The following is a 22,772-nucleotide window of genomic DNA, read 5'->3' as shown; positions in this document are numbered from 1 at the left end:
ATATGATTCATTTTTGTTCAAGTAACGCAATCTAATCATGTGGAAATCCTTTCCATAATTTTTTTATGTTCATTTAAAGTGAACGTTTTTTGAGTGTGAAACACTTCTTGTGCTATTCATATTGGGGTATATTTTTGGAGCAATACTTTTTTTTTTTTTGCGTTTAGTGATTTCATTTTAATCCGATCTGAGATTTTTTTCCTGAGTTAAAGTAACCCAGCAAAAAGTTAGTCTCATTCTAACCTTGAAGTTGGGTTAAAAACAACCCAACTTGGGTATTTAGGAGGTTTGTGAGTTTGAATTTCTCTTGTCTGATGACCATTATCTCCAGAAAAAGTCTTTTTGTTTGAGTAATGGGGCAGTATATGTATGAAAGCAATGCGTCAGATTTATATCATAACTGCGTTGGCGTCTTTATATATTAGAGTCTAAAGGAGGATGCCACTGAGTTGTGTCATTAGACAAAAATGCTTAGTGGTCATCTCCATCTAACTGTCCATGGTGCCTGTGTGGCATGACGCAGAAAATAAGTCTGGGTTCATTCTCTGACTTTGAGTAAGATGGAGGCAGATATGTGACCGCAGCTATTTTGACTAAATAAGGATATTGGTGCCAGGAGCCTCAGGATGGCCTGCAGCCATCAAGAATGCCTAGTCTGTGTGTATGCAAGTGTGTGTGCGTGTGTGTTTTTGTTTGTGTGTCTGGTCGTGGGGGAATCTGAGGAATGCTCCTCACCCCCAAAGCAGCCCCAGAGCCCCCAGTATTAACAACACCCCAATAAAGAGCTGTGTTATTGTAAGGCCCAGCGTGGCAGCAGCTCTCACACACGCAGACTCATTTTAGACGACAGAACTGTAACGGTCAGCGGCTTTGTCGCAGATTTGCTGTGCAGCCTATTGTTTTAGAGGAATTCCGAGAATAAACAGGAGACAAAGCAGGAGGTGGAGTCGGAGGGAGGTGTGCAGGTCAGATGATTCAGGATGTGAAGGCAGTTGGACTTTCTCAGGGCGCCCTCTGGTGACGAACAGCAGTGCTGCACCTTGACAGATCTTCCTCTGATTCTTCTCAATGTTGTTGGCACGTTTAGTGTTCAGGACGCCTTCAACTGTTTGAGCCCTTCTGGTATCAAAACTTTCAATGCTGTTCATACATTAAGGGGTTTCAGGCTCATTTTAAATAAGTTAAAACCTTTTGATCTTTCTAAAACTTTGTGCTCTTTGACAACTAAGACATTCAGCAAACCTTTAAAGAGAGACATTCTATTTTTTTTTTTAATTAAAGATTAGCAAATTTGGGCCTTTGTTTTAAAACTTACATTCATCCTGTGGTTTTTATAGCTACATTATGTTTCAGACTCAAAAAACCTTGATACTTTTATTATTTATGGCTTCAAAAAACACACGTAACCTTGTGTCCTTCTTTATCTTTTCTTACCAATATTTTATTGATTTGTGGCTTTTTTAGTTGTAATCATTGGAAACTTAAACACACTATAAAATAATTAACCTTATTTATGCACCATCATTAAGGCGTTTGCAGCTATTACCAGGTTTTATGCATTCATTTGCTGTTAACTTTTTTGGCTTCATTCAAACTATTTAGGTTATTTAACATTAATCACATAAGTTAAGGTTTTAGCAAATATTTTAGCCGACAGCTTTTTTTTCTCTTCTTTTGCTTAAAAATGCTTTAGCATTTTTGGGGATCTGCTTCAGCTGAGAGACACAAACATGCATTTTGACAGGAAACTCAACGATTTCTTTATTTTTCTCTATCTTTTGTAAAATCGTATATTTACTCAAATTTTGTCTTATTGTCTTTGTTGTTATTATAAAATTACTTTAAGTTAACCCAATGCCTTTATTTTGTTAAATTATTTGTCCAATGTTTTTGCAACCTTTTCCTGTTATTATTGCTTGAATTAAAAATAAAAAGGTCAAATATTTGTTTTACATTGATTTAAAAATTAAAAATAAAGTACCTCAGGGTTGGAAAATATAAAAAAAGAAATCATAATAAATAGCCAACATTAGTTTTGGAATAGAAATGAAAAAACAAACAAAAAAACATATCTGTCAGAATAAATTAGCTTGTTTCTATATGAAAAGATTCAACCGTGTAAGAAAACGTCTCCCTCTGTTGGGGCTTTGTATTACAACTTCATTTAACACTTGAAAAGGGGCAGAAAATGTAAAATAAACAAAGCATTAATATCAGGGTTCAAATGGCTCCTTTGATAATACGAGGTAAAAATTTTAAGTTTAAAAAACAACAACAAAAAATCTTTATAACATGGCCTTCACAAGTTTATTAAGGTTAATGAACTGTTCCACATAGAACCAGAACCATAGGATGGGCTGCAGAACTGCAGGTGGTACGTGAGTTAAAATGTTTGTAAGACATAACCTTCATGAATCAAACAAGCATCAAACTTTGACTGAGTACAGTTTTCATGAGTTTAAAGGGTGAGTATGTGAAATAAAAGTTTCTCTTCCAGAGCTGCATCTTTTCTCAGCAGCTTCTCATCCTCTACATCTAAAGCGAGCAGTTCAAAAAAATAAAAAATAAGCACAGGAAGTTAAACAATGTGAGCAAAAACATTGCCAACCACATGGCACACAGTAGAGAGAGTCAGAGATTATGCGGTTTTCCTCCTCAGCCTCTCAAACTGGTGCCAAAGAGAGCAGAGCAAAGCAGAGCACGTCAACTGAGGACAGGTTTCCTCCTCAGACCTCCCTCTGCACGCTCTCCTATCAGCATCACGTCCCTCGCCATTTTTTCTGTTGTCATGGTAATGCCAAACCATAAAAGATGCAATGTCATAAAAAAGTCAGAGGTGTTTTAGAGACATCTAGCTCAACAAAAGTCATTGTGTTTCCCCTAATTCCTGAAAAAGGAATTCCACTTTGAAGTCATTCTATGACCTCAACCAAACATTCTTCTGACAATGAATCAAAAAACTGCTCCAGAACCAATATTTTCACCCGAGTACGGTTATTTATTGTCCCAGATGCTTTCAAATAGTGGTACACAGCAGCCAGTCTGATTTCAGTTAGAACGACCCAATCTGAACATTTGCTCGATTTGATGAACGTTGTGCCTTTAAAGTCTCATTCTGGTCAGCTTGTGATCTATTTTCAAAGTTTTCCCAGTGGTTTTTTAACTATGATTGTGCTGTTTTCACCCCAATTTTTTTTTAAATCTGTTGTTTTTTATGTCATAGTTTCTGCAGGGCGGCAGGTGTTGGTTTGAAATGTGCCTCTGAGTTATGGGGCGGGACCGTAAGACAGCCCTACCTTCTTATCATCCCTTTGTTTACATTCTCTCCTCCTATGGCTTACAGCCCCTCACTCCCACAACAGTGCAACAAAAATGGCGAGCAATATCTGAGCTATCCACCCGTACAGTTTCGAGCCAGATTCCAGCTCGGATGAGGAAAACCAAGACGTTATTGTATCTATTTTTTTTTTTATAAATGGATGCATCAGAATGGAGCGGAGCAGGGAGTTTGTGATCTGCCAACTGCATCACTGTTACGGTCTTTTACAAACAGCATTTTTCCCGTCTGCTCCGGATTCACGATTTGAGTAAAGAAATACTCAGAAATGCAAATTTGAGCAAAATTAGCTTTAAACGTGTCCTCCATTATCTAAAAACACAATTTTGGGTCTTTAACCATCCATAAAGTTCTCATTCATGAAATTTAGAAAATTCTCAAAACTCTGACCCAAAATATGATTTATTTGAAGGATATTTGCTACTTTTGAATTGTTTTCATATGTTTGTCTTTTAAGTTATCATGTATGGTCTTTTGTTTGAGGGCTCAAGCTATTTAATTGATGGTTTTATTACAATTGTTCTATGAACAGCAGCAGAAGAAAAAAGAAGTGAAATTCTCAGAAGTGTTGGAAAATTCCAGGAGCACAGTCAGATTTTTGGTCTTTTAGTTTCAAAGACTATAATCAAAAGTGGACACAGTCTGGCTTTCATTTAAAAAGGGCAGGTGAATTAAATTCAGTGAAAAAACAATCAAACAAATTCAAATCCAACACATTAAAAGCTTCGATCTCACTAAGCTTCATGAGGCATTAAACCCAGTTTGGATCCAAAGAGCAGCTTCGTGAAAAGAAGCTGAGCTGCAAACAGCTGAGGCTCTTCTGAGCCTTTCATTAACCAAAAATGCAAAAACGAAACTCCGTGCTGGATCCTAGATTCAGAGCAGCTCCACCTTCTTGTGAAGGAACGAATCCACCCACACCCCCCATCCAGCTGCTGTTTAACCAAGACTTAAAGGTTCAGTCGAGCTGTTTCGTAGATTTGAAGCATTCTTTTATGACCAGTTCAAACTGGTATTTAATTAAAAGCACTTGGCAACAGTTGAAAGAAAAAACACCGCAGATTTGAGTTGCATTCAACAGCGGTGAGGGGTCACTCAGAACCCAGGAGACCTCAGAATACCAAAATTCAAAATGTGAAAGTTTTAGACACGCATTACATATGGAGACATCCTTTAACAACTCTGCCCAGAGGTTATAAAGTTTATTAAAAAAAGACAGAGAAAAAACTCTTTCCAGAGGTTACCTTAAAATGTAGATATGTAAAATATTCCTATAGATGACCTTTGGGGGTCATTGTGGTCAAACAGTTTGGATCGGATTTAAGACGTTTATTTTAATTAATTTTAATACATTTTTAAGAATATGATTTGTTTAGCTTTAGTTGGAAAATATAAGCCAGTTTTTCCAAAACCAACTTAACATTATTTGTAACAAAAAAAAATACAGACGAAAAAAAAATATTATTTTAGTAGTTTGAATTCATTCCAAAGAAAATCTTTTAGTTTGTTCATTTCCACCTGGTCGCCGTCTCTCGTGCACCAGGTGGCCCCAGAGTTCTTGTTGCGCCTCGGGATCTGCTCCCAGCTCGCGCGCGTGTCCACCTCTGCCCCCACTAGTAAGAAAAGGCAGCATCACGAGCCCTCATCCCACCCCCCGAAGGATCTGTCTGTGTTTTCCCTTATTTGGAGCGGAGCCCCGAAACTGTGATGCCGCCTGCAGAGAGGCGCGAAAGTAGCGGAACATTTTGGCGTAAAAACTGAGGATCGTCAAGTTAGGTTCTACAGATCCTCCACCAGCAGAGCTGGCTGCAGCTGAACATCAGGGGCGCGAGACTCACCTGGTCGTGCCGTGTCGCGGGCGCGTGGGTCCGCTGTGGGTCTCAGCTGCTCCTCTGTGATCGCGCTCTCACAGGCGGAATGCGTAAGTGTGCGTGTGTTCCTCCAGTCCCGGACCGTCCTCCCCACGCGCACTCCCGGTGGGGGAAATGATGTTCTTGCTGCAGCGTAAAACTGAAGAAGGACCGGCCCCTGCGCGCACGGTCCCCCCGCCCCCGCTGCTCCTCTGTCGGGAGGGCCTTAATTGGTAAACGGGTGAAGCCTCAGGTTTTTTTTTTCTGTAGAGGAGACGTCATGACCGCGCCTGTGGGAATTTAAAAGTATGATGTCACCTGCCCCCCCCCCCCCTGGGGGTAACACCCCCCCCCCCCCAACCTCCTTTCGAGCGCTCATATGAACGCGCGCACAGCACAGACTGTTTCATCACTGCTGCTTTGACTCAACTTGGGGTTGGTTGGTGCGCGCGCGCGTCAATTCACGCGCACAAAGAGGTTCTGCGTGCATGCTCTCCAGCTGAGCATTGGCTCAGGAGACAAAAATGCGCGGCCATTGATGCCTTCATCAGTGGGGAGGGAGGAAGAGGAGCAGAGGTGCAGCCACGAAGAGGTCAGAGCCTGACTCAAAGTGTGATGGATTTAAACGATCCAGCCACATCAATGACATCATTCTGAAAGTCTGAGGTTTTTTCATCTGTGTTTGGATTAACAAGAGCCAGATGTTTGCCATTGTGAACCTCCTGTCGTTTGTTAGCAGTGAACACAGATATTTTTATAGATGACAGGAGACTTTAAATGTGTTGCAATTCTGCTTTTATTATTAGAAAACTTCATGAATGAACAGCTTCTTTGGCTCTGAGAGAAAGGTTCCGGTGGAGATTTTTTAGCACTTTAAAAGGATCAAGTTTTACTTGCGTTAGTTTTACTGTATTCTAAAATGAAATCCTAATTAATCAAACGTTTCAAATGAATCCAGATTGAATGTTTTGGTCCAGTTTGAGAGCATTTTTACATGTATTTATTCATCAGTTCAGTGTTTGCTCTCGATATGGATAAACAGGATTTTAAAGGAAGACAATTTTTTAAAATTTAAATTAAATTTTGAAATTGATGGATTTTTTTTCCTTTTGTGTACATAATTACAGAATTTCACGTTTTACATATTTTTTTGCACATTCTAATTTTTTCCTATACGCCCTCACCCTTGCTAACTGCCTCAACCCGACCCACCTCTACGCACGACCACCGCCCTCGCTGCCCTCGCTGCCCTCGTCTAAGCGTCACCGCCGCTTTCACCACCCACCTTTGACCCGACCTCACTTGCTGAACAGCCACTACGCACATCTAACTCCCCCCCGTCTCTTTCTGCAAGGCCGTCTGAACTGCATCCAACTGCAGGTGGCTAAAAGTGCCAGCATTATCAGCATCATTGACTGTCTCAAAAAATACATTGCTTATGATGCTAATAATGCTTATTATGGTAGTTATGCTAATGTGGCTGGGACAAGTTTTTGTTTGTATTTGGTACTAAAGGACCTTTTTTTTTTTTTAATTCAAGATATTGGCCTATACCCGAGGTCAAAGGTCAACAAAACTCCAGACTAACTTATTGACTTAAGTTAGCAGCATGTGTGTGAAATTTTGTGAAAATTGCTGTCAAAAAAGCTAATTTTTTTGTAATTGTATTGTGGAAAAACGTGAAAATCGCTAAATGTCAGATTTTGGCACAAAATGATCGCCAAACCGATTGTAGTATCGTCATCCCATAATGATTTTAAAACTTCCTTTGGACTTCCTTTTGTAACTGTATTTGTAACTCCATAATCGATTTTTGGGCCATTCATTTTTTTAGGGTATCGCTTGCTGTGATGTCATCACCAATGGGGGAGGGTTCATTCAATTTGCCAAAATTCCATTTTTTGCGGGGTTCTAGGTGTGTGCAAATTTTGGTGACTTTTCGCGCATGTGGAAAATTTTCACTCAGAGACGTACACATTTTTCCAACTGTGATAACAATATGGGTTGTGTCCGAATTCCTTCCCTTCTCACTACATAGTGTGCTCGCCATTTTGTAGCGCTGCCAAAATCAAGTGCCCTAGAAATTTCCCAGCAGTCTCTGTAAAAAAAAAACAGTGTGCACCGTTGCTCACTAGATTGGCGAATATAGACCACAATGCATTGCAACTGAACAGTTTTTGCCAAAAAATGTGTATAAATGTATTTTTTAAATAATCCGTCAAAGCTTTTATCTTCAGAAGACAGTGGATTCATAAATGAATCCAGAGCATGGTGTACAAATTGTTTTTAAAATCCAGGGCACTACATAGTCCCACACCATATAGTTTTAGTAGATGGGGCTCAGGGTGGAAATTCGGACACAGCCATGGTCCTTGCAGTTAGTGACTGCTGCTGTGGGCCATAATTAATCCATTCAACAAAAACAAGTTAGAAAGACAAGATGAATAGTGTTTTTAACATATTCTTGTGGCTTTTTTCTGATAATGGAGGACGTGTAAAGAAAATTAATCATAAAATTGCATTTCTGAGTATCTCCTTATTCAAATCATGAATCATAAGCAGACGAAAAAAAGCTTGTAGGTGTGATGTAGGAGCAACTACGGCAAGCCACAAGCTCCCTGTTCTGATCCATTCTGATGCATCCACTTGTAGATGACTATATCCAAGTACGTCTTTGTTTGGCATCTGGCTCAAAACTGTTCAGCTGGATAGCTCCTGCATTTATATTGGGGTTGTGAGGGGCTGTAAGCTAGCGGACGAGAAACAGATGCATGATGGGAAGGGGGCAGGCTTACTCCAACAACAACAACAGTCCCACCCACAACTTAAGGTGAGTTTCTACTGAGCTCCTGCCGCTCTGCTGAAACTATGTCCTAGACAAGTATTTTTTAATTTAGGCTAAAAACAACATAATCATCCTTTAACGACCACCAGGAATGCTTAGAAAGTAGATCAAAAGATGACTGGAGTGGGACTTTCAGTCTGCAGAGATGCAAACGTTGAGCTATCAAACTCTGGTCATACAGATTATGTTCATGTTGTTCATGCCATCATGTGGAGAAGACTCTTCATCATCAGGAGTTCTGACCTTACCGACAGTGTTATCTGTTTTTGAGCGTGAGCAAGGTTACGAAAGAAAATCACACTGATAATGCTGTAAAGACAAACAACAACCTTTGAGGTCAAATATTCAGCTGAATTCAGACGCTTCTCTTTGGTTGAGAAGAAGACTTGTCTGTCAGAAATATGACGGTATTTCACCTTTCCTCATTAATGATGTTCAAGTGCCTGATAGATTTCTAACCAATTATTTAAAGAAATAAGCCCACATTTCTATTTTAAGACAAAAATCTGTTAGTGTCGAGGGAAAAACAAAGACCGAAAATCACAGTCGGGCTCTGGTTCCAGGTGCTTCCTGCCCCCGTGTGATGATATTTTCAAAGTGAGCACTTTTTAAAGAATAAATTATCGTAACGGCAGTCTGGGACGATGTATAACCCACCAGTTTTACCAGCACACAAACCTGTGGGGGCAGAGCCATAAACAGAACAATAAACCCGCATGCAGGTAATTAAACAAGCATGTCTGTTTAAGTGCTCATAAAAGGAGACTGGTGCAACAATGTGGGATTAAAAAAAAGGGAAAACATTTCACATTAAAGTGGGTCAGGTCCATATTTAGAATTGGATTGGCTTTTATGACCAGCGGGTTGAGAAAAGTTTGACAGAAATTCCATTTAACCGTTTCTGACAGTTATAAAGTCTTCCTCTGGCACCTTTTCAGCTTGAAGCTCTGTTGTTGTTTGAGGGACTTGGAAGCGGCGAGCGGTGACAAAACAAAGGTAGAAATTGTGATTAATTTTTTAGTTTTCACATTACTCATGTTGAATCTGTATTCTTCTTTAAATGTGCATGGACTTCAGCATTTTGATGTTGAAGAAAACTCAATTTGTAAGCTCACCAGCTCACAAAGCCCAAGGTGGATGGATTCTGGGAAACAGGTTCATTTTTTCAGTCTTTTTTTATTTGTCAAATCTGATACCAGTGAGCAAAAGCTGCATTTAGAGATCCAACATTAATAAAATAGTAAATTCATAAAAAATAAATACATTAAAAACAAATAAATAAAGAAACAATCATATCAGCAATTCATACTCATCCAAATATTAGTTTTAAATGACCAAAAAAACAAATAAGTTCATAAATAAGTTAACGTTTTTCTGTGTCACCACACCGAGGAATTATAGTACTGGATAGTATTGTATATTTAATGCACCTCTGTATGTAAACTTTTTCAAGCTCTCTCTGCGCCTTAAAGGAATCTCTCCTCTGGGATAAATAAAGTAATCTACAGCAAAGATTTTGTTTTGTCTTGGACTCTCAATCTTTGAGTAACATGTGGGTTTTATCTTTGTTTTTTTCAATTTCACTCATTTTTTTGCTCTTTTATACTCCATATATAAACACAGAAAAAAAGAAACTGGATGCTAGGAGTACATTTATTGAGCAAAGTCCATAAATCAGGGAACCAGATGAAGCAGAAAATAGAAAATAATCTGTGATTGAAAGCTTGTCAGACAATGTACAATAAACATCATCAGCCTGGAACGAAGACCGTGTTTAACCTGGAACTTGTACAAATATTATTCCATATGTTGTCATGACAATTTTTTCTAATTTTAAAGATTTTTCTATACACAGCGATTTATACAATTCTTTTTCACCGAAACGTAAGTTTTTTTTTAATTATGGCAGTTTGTTGAGTTTACGGATGCTCAAACGCAGATGCAGTGACATCATCTGAGAAAACAACAGAGCAGATCTGCTTTTGTTCAGAGCATCTGTATTCAGATCACAAACATGCTCATGTTTTTAGAATATAATGACCACCCCCTTCCATTAGGACCTCTTTGTGGGACGCTTTGATAGGACTTTGATCGAGAAGGTTTGTGCTGAATGGAAACTGCATAAAAACCGGAGTGCCCACTCTGCAAAGTAGTGCCCACTCTACTTTGACCCAAAAATGATGTTAACTTTTACCATATTTGTAGGTGCTGAGAGTGTTAGTGTTCATGTGGAGTAAACTCAGTAGTTTGTGGGTCTGGACCTGCCATTCTTTCTTCCTGTTAAGGCCCTCTGCCTTCCACTAGACCAGCACCCTCCTCCAAGGAGGGGGATCAGCCAATGTCTTCAAGCTGGCCCAGGATCGGCACTGGGACCATTGACTGTATCTGAGAACCAGATCCAGTGTGTCATGTTACCAGAAAATAGTTTACTTCCAGCTCCAAGTTGTTGTCAGTAAGCAGTGATTAGTCTGAATTGGTTTGAGTCAGTGTTTCTATGGCAACCACTCTCACCAAGTAGGAGGGAGTTTGTTGTAGATAAAGGTGTGCTTGTGTGGATATATGAGTCTGTAGTTGTGTGTGTGTTTGTGCACCAAAATGCTATCCTTGTGTCAAAAGCTTTTTTACGACGTTGAGAACGTTAAGCCTGAAGTAACGTTTCTGTCAAATTCTTAAGTTTAATATTTTTAGTTGCACTCTCTTGCCCTTCCTGTTGTTTTCTCTTCTTCCCCTCCCCCATTTTTTTCTAGTCCAGAAAAATGTTCACACAAAGTTTAGTATCAAAATACAAAAGAGGTTCATACAAATACATAAGGGGTATATAACAGAATAGAATTAAATGAAATCTGTCCAAAACAGCTTCTATTTGTTAGGTCAGCTGCTGGACAGGACAAATAGGGGGGGGGGGGGGCAGCACTTAAGGCCTGCAGGAATGATGACGCACTGGCAAATGTGTGTGAAAGACGGGTCACAGTCCTGCACAAGCGGATGTGCTGCATCTCATAAAAAAGTGTTATCTCCGTGAAGGGTTTCCTCTGGGAAAGCCCTTGATGTTGTCATCCTGCATCGCTGTTTATGTGGCTGCACACAGGCCTGCTTTTTATCTCCTGGACTCTCAAACGGCACATTTGAGAGGAAATCGGGCTGAATCCTGTGCAGTCTGGCTGCTCCACTGCACAATCATGGTGTGAGCACACAGTGAAGGAGTGTCTGTCTGTGGTCACAGAGAAAAACAGCTGTGTGGCGTCTCTTATGCTGATGCAATTCTTATTCAAGTGTTGTAGAGAAAAAACAAAAGAGGATGAGTCACCTGGTCCTCTGAAGAACCACATGTGGGGAAAATTCTCCACATTTTTATAACTCTACTTCATAATTGAGGTTGTTTTAAGAAGCTAAGAAACATCAAGCCAACTTTGATTCATTATTGTTGTTAAAATTAGATTTCATCTGGATCAGTCCATTAAAGACCCACTTTTTGCCAGTGGGCTTTTACTTATGATTATGCCATTTTTTTGTCAAAATCAAAAAAAGTGTTGTTTTTTAGGACATAGTTTCTGTAGAGCAGCAGTAAAGTTGTTCATTCAAAATTCACCTGAGTTGTGGGTGGGGTTGTTGGCACAGAGCAACGCAACCCCCCCTTCCCCTCCCCGTTGCTGAGAGCAGAGAGCTTAAAGCATGCTCAGCGCATTTTCTACGTGACAAATAAGCTCTTTATCAAACAGCATTTTTGATGATTAACGATGATTAATCATCAAGATTAACGATGATTTAAATAAAAAAAAGCTTGGAAACACAATTAGAAATTGGATTTTCTTAATTAATGTCCTTGAAGATCAGAAAAATGCCACAAGAACATGTTAAAAACACACACACACACACACACAAAGATTTTCATTGGAGAGGATCTTTAAGGCCAAATTACCTAAACTGAATTTTGATAAAGTTCTAAACACAAAACAAACAGATAACAGTGAAGGTTTCTTTGTGTAATCCTTGTACTGACTGAGCAGTGGGTGACATTTGGGGACAAAATGCAAGATTCGGAGGATTTTTTTAAAATAAAAACACAAATAAAGAGGTTTAAAATAATGCAGTAACAGCACTTTGGCATCGTAAGAACAGCACATGACAGAACATTTCTTTAAATTTTATTTCCAAACAACTCAAAGCTGTATAAGCACTTGGAAAAAAAAGGAATTTAAACAGAAAAAAGGAATTAAAAAAAATTCCTGTCTGTACTGACAGGTTTATGGCAGCGTTTCAAGTGCAGTAGTTTGACGGTGTCTGACAAAGAAAACCAAACGTGTGACTGACCCTTGTGTTACGAAGATTAAACAAGCAGTTTGACTTATGTCTGACTTGAACTTGCAGCGTTGGAAGCTGGGAGTCTCAGCTCCTCTCTGTCTCTGGCCTTATTAAGAGAGTCCCTCAGTCTGAAGGAGAGGAGTCCTGACAGTCCCAGGGAGATGGAGAAGGAGCCTGGACCGCTGCCTGGCCTGTCAGTTCCTGTGAAGAACAACCACTCTGAGTGTTATGTGTTATTTCCCCATCTTTGCGAATAGGTTCACCCAAAAGATCCTGCCTGGCTATTATTCTTGTTGGTCCATAACAGGAAAACAAGCATAAAACCAGCTCTTTTTTACAGAAAACCCATCACTGGATTTTTCCACAACTGCTTTATTATTTGCTCGTGCTAGAACTCTGCAGATTGTGTTTATCCTCTTTGATAAATCGTCTTAATTACCTTCATAAGTCTGTTAATTTAACAGCCACAGAATGCAGTAAACCTCTAAACAGTCTCACACCCTGCTCTCTCTGCAAACAGAGCCTTTTAAGGTAAGCTCTCCGCTCTCCGACTCTCCGTCTGTCTTCATCTGTCTGCCTCTTCAGCTCCCAAACCTTCACTAGCACCACCACCCAGCGTCTCTCCAACCCCCTCCCTTGATTTTCTATTTCCTAGACTCCCCCCTTGAGCAGTCAGCCTCCTCCTGGGGTTCTGCTGACCGACCAAACCGCAGGAGAGGAGCAAACAGGCAGGCAGATGGGCTCTGGTTGGGAAACTATTCCAGGACAGGTTTCCCGTCGAGTTGTGAACACCTCATGAAAGACAATAACTCTGATATGCGGGCCAGGATTTAAAAGTCTGTTTGTAGTTTCTGGGTTTTTATTTTTATTTGTGTGTGTTTATGTGCAGCTCAAAGATGAGGAGATCGACTCCAGGAGTTTTGTCCTTATATGGGGGGGAGGAATGTGCTTCATGCCCCCCCTCCCACTTTCAGCCTAGTGTTTTTCTTCTGGATTTTTATGTTTGCAAGTATCCGTTAAACCCACTTGTCTTTGAGGTCGTGCTTCCATGAACACCCACTCATTCTCCTGTGGGTCAAACAGAATTGTGTTGGAGGAGGCGGTGACCTCATGGGGGGACTGCAGTTCAGCTATGAGCATGTGCCTTCACTGCAGAAGCCTCAGGTACACCCCCCCCCCCCCACACACACACACACACACCTGCAGGTTCCTCCAAACCTGCCGTCAGCCATCGGCTCAGGCTTAACACATGCATGAGCGAGGAAACAGACGGGACGGAAACAGATGTTCCAGAAGCAAACGGTTTCCATCAGTCAGTGTGAAAGTGTTTGAAAGTGACACATTCCTCGTTTTTGTGGCAAATTTAGTCAAGAAGGATTCAACATAAATGTCAGTTTGTCTACACTGGTTCTGCGTCTCATGTCAGAGGGATTTTCAGTGTTGGGGGGCTGTAAAATAATATGATTTTGACTTCAAATAAAGTATTAATAAAGTTGTCGTGAGCGAGTAAGAGGAAAAAGGAAAACTTCCCTAAAATATCTCATTTTAAAAGCTTGGTTAGGTTTAGGCACAACAACAAACGTCTGATTACAATAATATATTGTATTTAGATTCAAAAAGCGGGGAAGCAAACGTCACACCAGATTGACTTCCGTCATTTGTAGTTTATTCCATCCAGACAAAAGCATTCACAACCAAACCTTGTCTCAAAGCACAATGTAAAAAAAATTAGGAAAAGCATCAAAACAACCATTAGTAAAGTAAAACGACTGCTATGATCAGTTCAGTCTAGATAAGCAGCCAACAAATCACCTTGAATAAATGAATGAGTAAATTATCTTACTGATTAATATACATATGACTGGACTGTAGATGCTCTGTTATAAAAAAGGACCAACCAAAGGACAGCCATCCTCTGTGACCCAAGGGGTTTGAGAAAACAGACTGACAACAGGGACAAAGACACTGGAACGTCTCTTGTGAGACAACATAACACAACTATTATCAGGCAGAGGTAATAGAGGTTTGAAAAAACCCAACTGTTGGTTATTTTTCATGAAAAATGAAATAAAATGTTGTGATTTTTTATTTTATCAGCTTTTCTTTGTCAAAAAGAAAGATAAACATAATTCAAAGAGGAAAGCTGGAGGGCCGCATCTCTCCACACAGAAGAGATGTGGAAGTTACTGATTCACTTGGACTGTTGCTGTTATGACAATTTTTTTATACATTTTTTTTTAATCTCAAAGGAAAAATAAAGGAGAAGATGCAATCTAGGGTGGAGTTTTCTAAATTGTCTCAATAAAGAGAAGCAACAGGAGCTTCTCCGGTTTTCAGCTGACAAGTACATCCAGTCATCTAAAGCTCTGGCTGGAATATTAGGACCTGAAGATATTTGCAATTCAGTTTATTCATGAAGTGATAGTTCACAACTGAGATTTACAAGCAGGGGTGTAAAACGGTGTTTGTTTGTTATAAGACAAAAGAGATTAGTGGAGCTGAAGCAACAAGAGAAGAAGAGGAGGACAAACACACTTTTAAAGGTTAAAGAACCCTGGAAAGGTTTAGATGATGTACTGCCTTTTGTGAACCTCTGATTTAAATGAATGTAATAATTATTTACACTGCAGGCAGTAAGGCTGCAATACAACATGGTGTTTTTTTTCTGCTTTAAACAAAGACCCAGAACCTTTAAAACAGAATTATTTGTATTTTATCACAAACCAAGTGGAACACAGAATCAATTTCTGATAGATTTTTGTCTGATGTCACCATGGGTTCTCTTGGGTTAAGCTTGACAGTAACTATCATGACAGGACGAAAGCAACACGTGTCCTATAAGGACGAGTGTGACAGGGTCAAAGGTAAGTTTATTTATAAAAAACATCTCATGTACAAAGACACTTCAAAATGCTTTAGAAAAATATTAAAAGAAACAAGAATATTGAGGGTGATCATAAAAATAAGATTTAAAGAAAGTCAAAAAGAACTGAAGAATTGAAATCAAGCATAGATAAACAGTGCAGATGTAAACGCTTGAATACAAATGAATCAAATGGTGCAGAGAACAGGTGGGTCTTTAACTTGGATTAAGAGTTCCATCTTATCTAAGGCTTTCTGGAAGTCTGTTTCAGTCTGGCTCTTCTTATTGGAAAGAAAGACTCAAAAATGAGATAAAACTTCCAGAAATGTAATTAAAAACTGTGTTGTAATATTGGGCTTTAGAAATAAAACTTAATTGAACATAACTGAGTTTAATAACTTCTCTATTTTTTTTGCAGGTCTGCTGTGCTTTTTGTACATTAAAGACCCATTCCAAAAAAATGGGTCTTTAAAATGTTTTTGATGAAAAATATGGAGAAAATTTAGCTTAAAATTGCAATTCTGATTTTTTTATTCAAATTGTTGTCGATCAGGAGCAGATGAAAAGAATCCAGTTGGAAAAAACCCGTAGCAGTGACGTAGTTGCTACTATTGGGGGCCACAAGCTCCCTGCTCCGCCCTATTCTGATGCATCCACTTGTAGACGATTAGATCCACGCACGCCATGGTTTTCCTCGTCCGAGCTGGAATCTGGACCAAACTGTGCGGCTAGATAACTCCGATATTGCTCATCATTTTCGTTGCATCGGCATTGTTAGGTTGGGGGTTGTGAGGGGCTGTAAGCTAGTGGGAGAGCACGAAAACAAATGGATTATAGGAAGTCGGGGCAGGTTTATGGTCCTATCCACAACTCAGAGGTGAATTTCTTATGAACTCGGCACTCTGTCCTAGAAAACAACACAGGTTTGTTGTGAAAACTCCACTGGGAATGCTTTGAAATTCGATCAAAAGATGATCGGAGTGGAACTTTAAAGTTCCTGTTCAGTTGTGCCTCCTGTGCCATGACCACACACTAGCTGAAGGTTTGAATCATCACACCTGCTTTCACTTGATTCTCTGATTCTCCTGCTTTGTTACACTTTGTGTCACCTGTTTGTGTTTTAGTTGTTGTTTTTTAATGTATTTTTCAAGTTTTTGTCACATTTAAGTTATTTTAACATTATCTTTAGATTGTATTTGTTTGGTCTCCACCAACCTTTTTGTCATAAGAACCCACTATTTGTTGTGGTTGTGCTGTTTCATAAGTAGGCTAAGTAGGATGTGCCAATTTCCTTTTTGTGGTTCTAACCTCAACCCAAGGCTAATACAGTTTTGTCATTCGTTGTGTCTTCCTCAGCTCTCCGTGAACTTTGTTCTGGCTTGTTTGAAAAGTTCTTAGAACTAAAATTTTCTTCTTAGCTTTAGGACTGATAGAAAACACATTCATCAATAAAAGTTCTGCTCTAAAAATGAGCATTATTACTCATTTAGTCCTGTCTTGAGCTGGGCCAACACATAAACTCTTTCACATTTAAAGTTTGAAACTGATCAAATAAGAAAGTTATCACACACAGAGACACACACACACTCCAGGCAGTATGACATCATATGATCTCATCACCGAAGCATTCGGCTCTGACACAGACCTGCAGAGACAAGACACGCATGCAAGTGAGGCAAGAAGAGAGGCACAGTATTCTCTCATCTGCAGTCAGCCTGCCTGAAAACACTCTTAGGAAGTCTGAACTGAAGAGGAAAAAGATTTCTACAATTTGCAGTACTTTATATTTAACCCCATGACAGAGAAATTGAAGAATTTTCCAACAAGTATTGGCTAATTTTTGTTGCAATGAATCCCACCCCTGTGATTTCTATTCTATAAAGCTAAAATAGTGTGGTGCTGTCTAGTCAGCAGTTTACTTGCATCACTGGATAACATATGAGAAAAAAAACAAGGCCACCATTGATGAATGCCAACATGGGAGTTTCTACCTCGAAGTGGCGAGGAGGAATTTTTCCAGAAACAACGGCAGAACAAACGATAAGAACGATGCAAGACTGCATGAGTCAGAATCAGTTGTTTGTTTTGCGGCTACTCAATCACCCCGGCAACGTTTGGCTTTTTTACCTTCCCAGTCAACAATGTGGGCAGCAGCTGCCCACTCAGCAAAACTCCTGGAGTTACACAACCCAGCAGAACCCACAAAGGGAAGGCTGAGCGCCATCCCTCGTAGATCGGAGATCTCGTGGTTTGCAGAGAGTTTCTGTGAAGATTTCGGATGTTGACTTTTTTATTTTTTTTTGCTGCTCAGTCACTTTTATCTAAAAACAATTGAACAGCCGCGGCTGGAGCCGTCAGATTTTTGTTAGGAAGCAAAGTGTTTTCAAGTTGAACAAGGTCTATATAAATACAAATATTAGTATTTACTTAAAAAGAAACATTTTGAGTCACTTTTTATTATAAACTTAGCCTACAGAACTAAGAGGTTGTGGCATACAAAAATCTTCTTATATCATTTTTAAGTATTTCTGCAGTTTGACTACTTTGATCTTTGATTTTTTTATTTTTTTTATTTTGGACAGTGAGCAAAACTGACACTTCCTGTGAGGTACTAAAGACATGCAAAGCCCCGCAGTGAACCCAGGACATGATGGACAGATTTGTTTCTCCCAGCTTTCCTAGGAATACCTCTGTGTCTTCCAGGATGAGTTAAAGAAGTGGTTGGTGGAGCACCGTCTGCATCTGTAATGACTCTGCGTCCCCCCCCCAAACCCTGGACATCAGCTAAAGATAATCGTGTGGAGCGATTCTAACATGATGAAATAGGCTTCCAGTCAGCTGTTTACTTAAATGATTGGGTAACACATGACTAGAAGCAAGGCAACCACTGATGGAGGTCGATATGTGAGAGGAGGAATTTCGACAGGAAGAACGGCAGAACAAACGATAAGACCGATACGATAGTGGATGAGTCAGAATCCGTTGTTTGTGTTGGGGCTGCTTTATCTCCATAGCAACGTTTGGTTTTTACCTTTGCGGTCCACCTGGCTAGTAAGTAAATCCATTTTTAATTTATGTGGCACTTTTCAAAGAATAAATTCACAAAGTGCTTTGGAAAAACAAAAGACAGCATAAAAACCAAAACACAAGCAGATTAAAGCATCCAGCACTGACAGGACCGGCTAAAAGTGAAGATTAAAATCACCATTACACTAGGATCAGATAAAAGCTATTCTGAATGGAAGAGTCTTGATCTAAGTTTTAAAGAACTCAACAGAATTGATCTGATTTCACGACAAAGGAAGAGAATTCCACCACTGTGTTGTTGTCCACCAATGTATTTCTAAGATTTAGGTTGGTTGACCTAAAGACCAAGGAGGACCAAAGGATTTGTACTTGGACACCAAGAAACATAAGCATGGGAGGCGTATAGCAGGGTTTTATTTGGCTCAGGCAGGCCGAGGAAATCTGGAGTGACAAGGAGCAGTAACAAACTCTGGTCAGCGGGAAATACACAGGCATTGGCGGTGACAACTTGTGAACGTGGATAACCGGATGACGCCATAGCGTGTATGCAGCGAGTGCATGACAGATAGCTGACGCTAAAGGTGAACAGATGGATGGATGGATGGATGCTTGTACAGATATTTGAAAAATGGAAAGACAGGAAAACAATCTCTCTTGTTTTCTTTCTAGAAGGTTGTATAAAGTTGCTGAGCCTTGACTAACCCCATACCATAATACTGCTGCCTCATGCTGCTGCATAAGTGCATGCCTTTTCTACTTTTCTCTCTGTCCTGAATCACTCGGAAAGGTCAGTTTTCTCCAGACCTTTGACCTTTGCTCCAGATCAGTGGCAGGAGTTGTTTTTCTTCAGTCTGAACAGCTGCTCAGGCTTCATTTTACACATTGAGTTTCTCTTCATCACCAAATATTTTGGTGATCTCCATTCACAATAATATTTCTCACTTTTTTATTTTTTTCCAAGTATCCTAGAGTGTGGTATCATTGATTAAATCTGTTGAGTAAAAAAAACAGAAATCTTATCAGAAAATAATCTTTTCTTTAGTTCATCAGAGTCACTAATCAGTGCTGGCTTCGCGTGGGCTTAAACTGTGGTTCCCGTGGGGATTTCACACTGTGATAGGTCTGCATCCTTGCTTCCACTGGGCAGAAAGTTCTTACGCTTTCGTTATGATTTTCACAGTGTGGACAGTTTCTCTTCTTTGCTGAGCCGGCTTTGAACACCAGTGAATGGAATCGGGTCAGTTCAGCAGGTAACTGCTCTGTGGTTTGTTACACAAGGACGTCACACCCCACCATTTCAATAAAAAATCATCCAACTTTACAGGAGAAATATGCAAAACCAATAGTCTGCCTCTAACCATGGTGGTTACAGATTTAATGTCCTTCACATTTGTTCTTAGTGAAAACAAATATCTGTTTTTATTCTCCCTCATATCCATCGTCTTACACTCGTCCGGGGCCGGGTTACGGGGGCAGCAGTCTAAGCAAAAAGGCCCAGATGCTCAGATGCAGGGAAGTCTATCTCATATTTGCTCATTTTTAGTAAACTCCTGATTTTGGTAACAACCAGGCAGACGAACATTTCGTCTTCAAACAGTTACGTCTTAGTCACAACTGCCCCTTACAGGTGGCTACAAGGTGTCTGCAGGGGAAAAAATGGCAAACCTGTATGGGTCACACAGGTGACCCTCTGGAAATATCAAGGTCGTAGCCCGCCCGGTGAGCCCGTGGAGAGAAAATGTTCGTGCTCGTTTTTTTCTTTCACAGCTCAATTCCAACATATAAAAAACTTGTCTCCACGACTTTCCACGGTTCTGGACAACCCAAAAACCTGCAGCACCTGTACAGGTTAGCCCCCATATGAGTATATCGAACCACCTTAAAACTTTACTAAATAAGCTCTGACCAGGAACAAAAAAATCATTTGGACAAAATGTCAAAAAGAAAAGAAAAACGTTGAGGAAGTGTAAATTGCCACACAAAAGTGCAACTTTTTTAGGAACACAACCTAAAGAAGAGCTGGTAGGATAAAATCTAGCTCTTGTTATCATTGCATGGGTTTAAGAAACTTCATAATATTTTCAAAACCACCTCCCTTAAATGAAAGAAGTCCGCTTTCAAACAAACAGAAAAACCTGACAGCAACACTCTCATCTGTATCACGAATCTCTCCTGTTTGTGATCTTTCAGTAAGAAAGCTCCACATTCCCTTTCTGTATACAGCAGAAAACTCAAAAAAGAAAACAGTTTTGACTGGTCTTGTATACAGAAGATCATAAGGCGCTCAAGTTTACAAGAACTTGTCTCAGGAGTTTAGCTTTCCCAAGTTTTTTGTGCTTTTTTAACCACAGTAGAGAGGCTTGCTGAATATGATGACAGATCGTCTGTCCTGCTTTTGGCCTGGAGACGTGAATCTCTGTCTTGTTTCTTCTGCAGTCCTCAGTTTGTGTTGTTGACACTGGGCAGGATGACTCACTGAGCATCTCTGCAAGAATCTCCGAGTTAGAGATCAGAACTCAAATATATTTTAATTTCTATCTAAATCATTTGTTGTTCAGTCTCAGAGTTTGAGGGTTGGCATCCTTGTTTTTCAGATGTCTCTGCCTCCATTACTGCTGATTACCTGAATCCGGCGTGTTTGTAGGTCCCAAATCCGGATAAATACTGAGGGTTGTGTCAGGAAAGGTGTCCGACGTAAAATCTTTGCCAAACCAAATGTGCGAATATTATATGATTGGTATATGATTGGTCAGTTTATGACTTGAATAACACGACAGAAAGCATAGCATGAAAAAAAGAGAGGATTATCAAGAACATGTAAAAAAAATGGCTATTCTGACCAATGGAATGACTGAGTAACAGCTGTTTTTTTCTTTATAGAGGACTATGGGATTTTAGCTTCTTGGAACCACTTCCTGTTTGAAACTCCAGAGGGGAGGGGTCACTCAGTCTAGATCTTTTATACATTGAATGGTATATACCTCTACTGTGAAAATCATTTAGCAGGAGCGTCGCAAAAGGTTTGAGGGGCACCGTGCAAAAGTGTTGCCCCAAACCCACACAGTTGTTTTCAAATCTCGTAGAAAGAAACTGTTCAGTTAGATTTAAGGAAGATAATCTAAAACTGAACAGCTTGTGATCCTGATATTTGTCTTTTGACAATTGGTGGATAACAAGTTTCCTTTCTGTTGCAGAAATTCTTTTTTGTGTCTTGAAATATAAAATATTACATTCTCGCTAAAGCAAAATAGTAGCGGAAAAGTTACTGCTGACATCAGGAAAAGATTTCTGCTGTAAGACCTCCTTTGGTGAGAAGTGAAAGTTTAGAGTTGAATTTGTGTTTAAAGTCCGATTTTGACATAAAGAAAGCTTTGAAGAGCCTTTTGCTTCTGTCTTCACAAAAATCTTCTGCAGATTGTACTTTAGCGCATATTAGGTGCCACTGTCAAGAAACATGGGATTCCTGATGAAATGGATGTCTTCTTCTAGAACATGTTATGGCAAAACAAAAATCTAATGAAAGCACATGAAGGGACTATTACCCTCTAATTCAAGAAGGAAGGTAATCTACCATAAAGAAAATGTTGTACATAAGTAGATTGGATTATCAGAGTTTGTTGTGCATAAAGAGGAAACACAGCTCAGTTATTTGAACGATGCGTCACTTTGGAGATTTTTTTACCTACATTTCAGATTTTTGCATTTGAAGACTCTCTCTTGCTATTTGGTGTCATAAACTCCTTTTTAATGTTGTTGCTTCATTTTCGTAGACAGTCCACAAATCCATAAAGATGATTCCAAACAGAGATTTGATGGAACTACCCTCAGGAATGTTGTTTATGTCAGATTTGAGACAAAGCTGTGAGCAGCCTCAAGATGAACTAAGTCTTTGTCTCTTCATCCAAAAATAGTTTAATGAGCTGCAAATGTATGTTTGTTATGGTGACCTCCTTTTTTAATTTGATTTCAAAGCAGGTCTTTTTCATGTGACAATGCTCATCCTGCTCTGTTCGCGTCATGGATGCAGCTGTTAGCAGTACACAAACTCCATTCCAAAGTTACGTTGATTTTCTTTGACAACCTTTTTTTTTAAATCCAAACAAGTTTTATTCTCAAAGCTTCAAGGTGCATTTGAAGTATATGTTTTTTTGATGCAGATAAAGAAGCAAACCTTAAAATAAACATGTACTGTCCTATAAGGAAGCATAATTGCAGTTTAGCTTCCTCTTGCTTCACGGTAGTTTGAAAACCACTGTTTTAGTGTAATAGCCCGATAAAGGTCAAACTAACAAGGTTACAAATACAAAGAACACAGAAACACAGTGTCAAGCCTCAATGAGCAGTTTTCTCAGTAGCAGAGGGCGTGCTGCCTAACACCTATCACACCCTGTGTGCTGCTGTCAGAGAGGAAGTGGGTCAGGGAGGGTCCTGTTGTCTTTACAAGAGCGATGACCAGAAGGGAGAAAGGCGGTCAACTCTGACTCATCTGAGGAGCCTGTGCCAGCAGCTGTCTCCGTCTGTCCTGGTCAGATAAGGAGAGGTGATTGA

General features: G+C 39.7%; 1 protein-coding gene across 3 annotated transcripts in view; it reads right to left on the bottom strand.

Annotated features, from left to right (window-relative positions):
• Positions 1–5,305, bottom strand: part of LOC101173301 (filamin-A) — a 48,935-nt gene extending 43,630 nt beyond the window's left edge. For all 3 annotated transcript variants that reach the window (XM_011476782.3, XM_004070294.4, XM_011476783.3), the window contains exons 1-2: positions 5,176–5,305; positions 105–106 (exon numbers count right to left, since the gene is read on the bottom strand). The gene's annotated coding sequence lies outside the window, so the exon portion shown is untranslated. The remainder of the gene's footprint in view (positions 1–104; positions 107–5,175) is intronic.
• Between the last annotated feature and the right edge of the window lie 17,467 nt (positions 5,306–22,772).

The sequence above is a fragment of the Oryzias latipes genome, chromosome 7 (genome assembly GCF_002234675.1).
Source record: "Oryzias latipes chromosome 7, ASM223467v1".
In the NCBI taxonomy this organism is placed as follows: domain Eukaryota; kingdom Metazoa; phylum Chordata; class Actinopteri; order Beloniformes; family Adrianichthyidae; genus Oryzias; species Oryzias latipes.
The sequence above is the reverse complement of the archived record's forward strand: the minus strand, read 5'-3'. Positions and strand labels throughout refer to the sequence as shown.